This window comes from Halyomorpha halys, unplaced genomic scaffold, assembly GCF_000696795.3.
Source record: "Halyomorpha halys isolate HHAL.00 unplaced genomic scaffold, Hhal_1.1 Scaffold536.1, whole genome shotgun sequence".
In the NCBI taxonomy this organism is placed as follows: Eukaryota; Metazoa; Arthropoda; class Insecta; order Hemiptera; family Pentatomidae; genus Halyomorpha; species Halyomorpha halys.
Window position 1 is genome coordinate 347,267 of NW_027112649.1, and position 8,622 is coordinate 355,888.

General features: G+C 28.3%; 1 protein-coding gene across 4 annotated transcripts in view; it reads left to right on the top strand.

The window, feature by feature from the left end:
- Positions 1 to 8,622, top strand: part of 5-HT7 (5-hydroxytryptamine receptor 7) — a gene marked incomplete at its 5' end in the record, with an annotated part of 376,882 nt that overhangs the window by 198,136 nt on the left and 170,124 nt on the right. For all 4 annotated transcript variants that reach the window (XM_067050467.1, XM_067050469.1, XM_067050468.1 and 1 more), the window contains 1 exon segment: positions 3,255 to 3,310.

An 8,622-nucleotide genomic window follows, 5' to 3' on the forward strand; every position in this document is an offset into this window, starting at 1 on the left:
TCGGCATAAAATAAATAAATATGGTTTTGTTTATTTATGTTGTTCTTTGCTGACCGCACCCCCCGACAAACTTCTTCAAGCATTAATCTACGGTCAACTATCTACACCTCTATAATAAAGATTGTTGACTTGTCCCTGAATAGTTGCTGAATCACGGACTTCAAGGCACTTACCAATGGAAGAAATTTTCTTTTATTCATGAGTCGTATCATGAATATTAAAATCTACTCTTTTAGGTCCGATAGAAATGTTTAAAGCTGTACAATTACGATGGCAGAACAATTAGAGAGATCAATTATCACTTAATTGTTCAAAAAACTAAAAAATGTTATGACGAGAAATTATTTCGAATGATGAACTTATACTGATTTGGTAAGTTCATCATTCGAAATAGTTAAATTTATTCAATTATCTTTTAATTTTTTTTTATTATTTCTATAATAACAGATAGACCAATTGGGGCTTAGATGGTTATTTTAAAATTTTACTAGTTTTTTTAATAGTTAACAATAGGAGATGGGGAAGGGAGTATAGTCTCGTGCAATAGACACCCCTAAATCTATATCTCTTCAGATAAATATTCATTTCATCAGTATTGGACCATTTAGATCCTTCTATAAAACACTTCATCTATGTTGTGCCTTAACGCATTGCGTATTATATCTGCATAAAGAAATATAAATACATACTTATAAAATATTGCTATAAATGATCATTTAGGGTCTTTATCATTTTAATAACAATTGTATCCTTACTAATTATTATACGTATAAATTAGTATAAGCATTATTATACGTGGTTAACAAAAAATTATATTAAATATAATTATTATTATGATGATTAATTTTCATTACTATGTTTGTTGCGTTATTATTTTACATAACACTATTACTAATTAAGTAAGTAATTACTAACTACCTGTAGGGTTATTATAATTATATTGATGTATTCCTTTGGGAGGAAAATTATTATTCTTAAATTTAAATTAAATAATATTCATATGTAGAATTGAATTCAGACGATGTATTATATCCTAGGGGTTTAGTTATTGCCTCAGGGTTTGGAAAAAGAAAATTGTACTGTCACTCACAGATTTCCACTTCATCGCCTATTGGAATATGGATTTTATATTAATAATATAAATGGACCCTGGCCAAATGTTTCCGATACAAAGGATGAAATGTCTATTTCTCTTCCATAAGTCCAATTTTTCTTCCCTTATAAGAAAACCTGTCACATATAATATTTCCTTATATTATAATAAAATTACCTGAGAAATAGGTAAATATTTGCATTACTAAAGAATTTAAAAATCATTACTAATTGTAGTTTGGAAATGTAGAATCATAATAGGATGAAGCTCTTATTAAAGGTCTATCTTTTAATTATACTTGAATAAAGGTTATTACCATTTCGTTACTGCTGTCATGTTTGTTTTAAACATAGCATCGTTAATTTTATTGCTAAAAACTTACTTTTTATGTTTTTACTTCTTCTCTGTGTCCAGGGAAACTTGTTAGTGCAATAATTGAAAAAAAATTTCTTATTATAATCGGAAATTTCCAATTGCATCTTGTATTTAAGACATCAAGGAATAAATGTCCATATCTATCTTTTCATAGCCAAATCGATGTGAGGGGATTTCAGAATACTTCTCAAAGGATTATATTTCCTCTTGTAATTCTTTAGCTTCAAAACTTTCTGAACAATCATTACACTTAAACCACTCCTTCGATTTTGACAATACCTCTACACCAACCATCAGCCGAAACCATGAGAAAAGATTCATCTCCGAAAACATCTATATCCAATTAGAACCTTCGCCCGTTAATGTCAAAACCGACGAGGAAAACCTCTTTTATTATATAAAACGCAATTTATTTATACACCCTTAATGTTTTTGCCCAATAATATTTTTTTTACAACTCCTTATAATATTATTATTATTTTTAATCTAGTGCCCTTATTAAATATGTGTCTTAACACTTCGCTACAAAAAGCTGCCTTTTAAATCATTGTGTAGTTCTAGTTCTATTCAATTTTTTTTTATGAACTACTTATTTTTAATATTTAGATTTACAAAGGTCGTATTTCCTATTACAGTTAATTTTGTTAATAGTTGTCCTAATACTTAAGTACATAATTTGTCTGCAAGCATTTCCGCTAACAGTTTTCTCTAAGGTATATTGTAGTTCCCACTTGCACTAGTTATTCGGTGTTGGAACTTTTCTCCAAACGGTATGCTTCGTACATTAGGTATCTTTTATCCATTTTTACCATCTTATATATTTATATTTTTATTTTTTCTTATTCTCTATTCTTACTTTTATTATAACTATATTATCATACAGTTTGAAAATTCTTGTAATATAGCACTATAAATTTTCTGTAATACCACTTATGCACCAATATCATCTGTTATCTTCTAATGTGTCTACTTATTATATATTTCCTTTTATTTATTATATTTGTTATCTTGTGTTTTGTTCTGAGCCTTGGTGAAGGTATAAAAGTTTTACCAAAACATTAGCACTAATAAATAAGTTTGTATTTATTTTGGTTCTTTACTAACTGCACACCCACCATCTTCTCTTCACATATGATACATGGTCTACTATTAACTCATCATTAATATTAAAATATATATTCACATGCAGATGAAACAAAGGGTTTAGTTTTTCGTTTAGAAAAGGGAAACATAAGCTCCCAAATACTTCTTTTTTTAAAATTTATTTATTGATATTTACAACTGTACATAAATACATCAAGTAAATATCAGAAAATCATAATGGCATGGTACAAGCATGTAGAGAAACTACCCAATGGTAGCACTCCAAAAACATTTTTACAATATAAGGTCTCGAGGCCATCTTCTTTTCAGACGCCTCGGGGGATTGTCCGGAATAAAAGAGGAGGCAAGATTAGAAACTAATGGGTTTGAGTGGTTAGGGAGTTTGTAATGGAAGAATTGATATCTGATTCGGGCTAGATCGGTTCCCAATAAACTTAAAAATCGAAAAACATTGAAAACAAATTACCTAAAAATGTAACCTACCTGAGTGTGATTTTAAGGCTATTGTAGAAAAGTCTTATTAATCAAAATGTTTCGCTTAAAATGTTACTGTATTTGTAACTATGATTTGATATTTACTAAAGAGAAATATTTCTAAAAACCAGTGACCGATTCACCTTCTTGTAGATACCACTATTAGTATTTAAAATTCAGTTTATTTATTGTATCATGTTTATTATAGGGTTACTGCAAGGACTGAGGAGATGAACATATTGGAGCAGCATGGGTCCCACTTCTGTGAGTTCAATTATAATTATATATTTATCCACTAATATTCTCAAAAATAATATGAGTATTTGTTAAATAATATTAAAATCACTCCGAGTGTGAATATTGTAATAAATTCAGATATTGAAGTTATAATAACTGCCGTTATAAAGTATTATATATATGGTGAAATTTACAAATTGATTTAATATAATAAAAATATTTAATATTGCTGATAGTAAAATAAATATTACCGCTAAAAGCTCTTCGAATGTCCGCACGAATTTCATTATAATAATAAACTTCTTTTCACAAAAAAAAATACGATAATTTTTTTAACGAAAGTTTTATTCGCTATACACACATTTAACACTTTACTTTACTTTTTTTTTTTAAATAAGAAGTGTATTTAAGTAATTTTCAATTATTTCGGCTGAAACACTTATAATTAGAGGCGAACGATTTTCAAATCAGTGTTTTTTTTTAACAATACTGAAGGCAGATTTTAGCTTAGTCTATAGCTAACCTCAATTAATATTGAACATTCTCAGTTCAGGTTTTGGAAGATATAAAACAGTAAGCAGCCAAAAGTGGCATTGGGACAGACCTTAAAAATTAATAATTATTTAACGTTTAAAATTTAAGTTATTGCTATCTAAAAATATCTTTTTTGACAAAACAAAAATACAAAATATGTTTTATTGCTTTTGAGGCCTCCCTTAACCTAACTTATATATTACTAAAACTAACTTAGTTCCAAATTAATTCCTTAGTTGGATATTAGTTCCAAGATAATTAGAAAATTTTAGTAAAATTATATTGTACATAAGGGGTTGTTTCATTCCTGAAAATGTCTTCATAATAAGTAAAACGATTATAATCTAATAGAAAAGAATATATCAGATAAGTAATTTTCAATCTCGCACATATTTGCTATAGAGAAACTTTTCAAATTTTCTTTGTATTAGTTTTGTGAAACTTAGTTTTTGTTCTGCTCTCAGCCAACTGGTTTTATGCATATAGATTTTTTTCACCATTCCAATGTCGTTACAGTGAATTGAATTCGTATGTATTACTGAACGTTTATGAAAGATAAATAAATTCTAATTGTCTGAAGTAATTCTATATAACATATTTCAACAAATTCGTTTTAATATAAAATTTCTTTTTAATCTTAATCATATTCTGTTTAACTAACTCATGGTGGAGTGGAATGAACTTGACACATCTGAGCGAGAGACTTCGAATTGAAATAATCATTTATTTTCCTGATTAGTTGTACATCTTACAAAATAATTAAGATTTTTGAAGAAAGTAAAAGAACATTTTAAATATATATTTTTTTCAAATATTGACATCAAACTTTATTCTGTTATTTTTTTGTATATGAGATATTTTTGTCCATTAGAACTATATCTATTAAATAAATGTTTTCTACTAGTCCTTTGCCCATTTTTCAAGATGTGTAACATGTTCGAATGATCCAAGTTATATTTTCAATGTAAATTTTACAATATTTAAAGAAGTGTTAAAAAAGAGCAGATAAAAGAAATGTGTAATGACTAAAGTAAAAACAAAGTCTTAAATAATTAGAGTGAAACAAATTCATAAATATTTTTGGACTACTATAGAGCAAATAGTAACATTTTAGGATATGATTGTTATTCATTAAATCAAAATCTTACTTTTTTTTGGGGCCAAAGATAATGATTTTTGAGTGAGCACGTCTTAGCTTTATAAATGTTTTACCACGCAAAACATTAGTAATATTAGTATTTACTTTATAATATGGCTATAGTACTACGAATTGATTTAAAATTTATACTTTGCTTATAGATGTGTCATATATTGATTTGATTGATGGTCAGCACAATTATCATAAAAAAAAATTAAATAAATTCCATCATTGCCTTTACTCTACAAATTTCATTTACTCCCCGCTCCGGTTCACGTTCCTGCAATACATAACAGTATGTCTGTTGATTATAACTCAAAAATATGTTAATCTTTACGAAAACATTCCTTCCAACGTGTCGTAAAGCTCAATTTGCCACTCATCAAGAAAACGATTCGAAAAAAAAACTTTTAAAAATAATTGGAGAACTAAATTGATGTCATTGCAGAAGAAAAATTAATTAAACTTTGGAACACGTTGAACAAAAATTTAGTTGTTCCACTATTCAAGCAAATCAACGATATACCAATCTACATAAAACGAATCTAAATATCGGAAATGAGCTGAGACTTACTTCTTTTATACTCTAAAGTGTTGAGCATCTAAAAAAATAAATAAAAAGAAAGACAATTTAGGCCTGTACAGCAAGCATTATAAATTGTTGTTATAGCCAGCACCTGACACATACTGAATTAGTAGACCCAACAGACCGTTTGGAATTGCGGGTTTTACATGCCACTGTAGTGAAGGCGCTGTTTTCTTACATTTTAGTTTAATCTACACGAGAGAAATAGTCGTTAAAGCTTTGATAATTCAAAAATCCGAAAAAAGTATCAATGTGATTTTAACCCTTAAAAAATCATAACATCGTCCTTGGTACATCTCGTTTAAACTATCGTTCTGTTTGACACTTAATTGTTTAATTGTATAATAAAGCATTTTATTCAGTAGTATAAAAAATGTATCAGAGTTAAAAAGTATCAAAATGACGACGTTATATATCAAAAATTCAATAAGCAATATAATTGTAAAATTTTCTAAGCTATTTTTTTTTTTTTACTAACCCATGTTAAAAACGTAAATTAATTTTACAGCAACATAAAATAATCTAGAGAAACCTGGTACCCATTCAGAAATTCATTTTAATCTCTTCAATTTTTTCAATTACCATGTAATTTTTGCGGAAATTTAAATAAAATCGATCCGATTAATATTATATTAGATAATATGCAAACAAGAACAAAGTCATAAAACATTTTTAAAAAGTTAGGGATCTTATTGGAGTACTTCAATACAAGATGAAACACTTGACTATAAATTGAGTTGTTTGGAGTACACTTTTATCTCCAATTTGATGGTATTTTATTAACTATTAGTATGGAATGCAGTATCTCTTTTCTGCATTTATGTGGTCTTGGTCTAGAGCAATTGAAATCGACATTTTTGATCTGTGGTTGACACTGTAGGTTCCAATCAAGTACATCTTTCTTTATGGCATTGTTAGGTTTCCTTAGAGTGTTATCAATCTATTTCCTATTTTGTACATTTCATCTATGGGCTGAAAGTTATTCATCTTCCTAATTTTTTTTATTAGAATTTATTACAGGTTTTAAAATATTCTTCTCAAACATCTATCAATAAATACTTAACCCATATTTCTTTTGGTGACTCTTACATACTGAATACATAACAGTATTGAGAGGACAGTGCTAAATAAACGAAGCTTCTCTTCTAAACGAGAAACTCTTATTCTTCTAAACGTTGTACTAATGGATGTGTAATTCGCTAACTGTGTGCATTATTTTTCTTATGTACTCATCCGTTACTCTTACTTACTCCGAACTCATCTTCACTAATGATGCTTCCTAAGTAGAGAAATGAATTACTTTTTCGATAGACTTGTCTTATTTGACCTGTAACCCACCTTCGACTGTGCACTTAATCCTCATTTCCTTTGTTTGTTCATGATTCGTCTTTCAATCTTTTCACTTTATATTTAATACCTCGGAACTACCTCGGAACCAAATCGGAAACGTTTTGCCAGGATTCAAATATCGTCAGTAACTTTTAAGTCTTATAGCCAGTCTGTAATAGTACATTTTTTTCTCTCTCTTTCTATTTCCTATAGTTGTGAACATTATTTAATCCATTACAATAAGAAATATCATAAGAGCCAACACACATCCTTGGAGTTTTACAGTTATGTTATTTTACATTTGGTTTTAATTACCCCAAAAAGTAAGCCACCTTTAAGAAGATCTCAGTACATAAAATCTTCATGTAATATTTTTGTTCTAGTATTCCATTTTTTTGCGAGCAATCGCCTTACTATTTCTCTGTTGGCCAAGTCAAAACCTTTTTTAAAGTCTATGAAAACCATATACAAGGGACTTTGCTCTCTTGTAATGCGCAATCTATTTGTAATATCGATGGTAAGTAAGAGATGCATCTGAATCGTAGAGCTCTTTACTTACACTTTCATCAATATGCGTTATAATCTTATTCTTTTTTATTTATTTCAGGCATTTAAATGGCACTTTACATAGTTGATTTAATATGATCGATTCATTCGATATATAGAATAAAATATGTTTGACATATGCAGCAGTGAGTTGTACCAACTGCTGCGAACACCCGTATTGCCTAATAGGCAGGGTAGGGTGATAAATAAATAATAAAATAATATAGAATAAAATTATATTGTTAGAATACCGACATGGAAAAATAATTAGTTATGTAATTCACATCTCTTAACATATAAAATTGACTAATGCACAAGAAAAGTTTTGTTTTGAATCGTCCACTTGATTTGAAGTTCTATTGCAATCTAGCCCGAATAGTGTGTCTCCGCTTTGCCCGCTATGAATTCACAATGATTTTAATTAGTTATGAATAATACTGATATTAGACCTAATTTTATTTAGTGTAAAATAAGTGGATTTTCCGATAAGGTGCTGGAAGCTGGAGGCCATAAATTTCAAATCAGGCAGCCCGGAATATCCCACGCTCTTCTCCGATCCTCCCACGATATATATTTGATATAACGCTTCTTCGGATAACACTCTCTTGATAAATATTATTTATCAACCATAGACTAACATCTATAGTTTTATTTATTTAAAGATTTATATAATGTATTATATATTGCTTTTGTATCGCTAACCCTATTTTAAAAATTATAGATTGAGTTTTGTTTTTTTCAACCCTTCGATATCCTCCAATACTCTGGGTATTTATTTCTCTACTGAAATGGTTCTGCAAATAAATGTTTTTCATTATTGTAGCGTTTTATTCATCGATTAAATTATATACGAAGTGTTTATTTTCCCTAAATCCTATAATTTATATAATATATATTTTATATTATAGGGTATTAATTAACGGATTTCCAAAAAATATATGAATTGATGCTTTATTTCTTCATTTTCGTTTAATTATTTTATGCATGGAATTTAATGAGTGGGGGAGTTATCCAGAGGAGGGATGGCATACATGCATCGCATATCCTATTTGTTGTTTTATTTATCTATTTACTACTTTGTTATTTTTTATATTTTTATATTCTAATATTTGTTATATAGGGGAATATGTTGATAAAATGAAATAAGGGTTGTAAAATGGAGGGGAAAGAAAAAAAAAAAGGGAATAAATTGAAAAGCTTGTATTT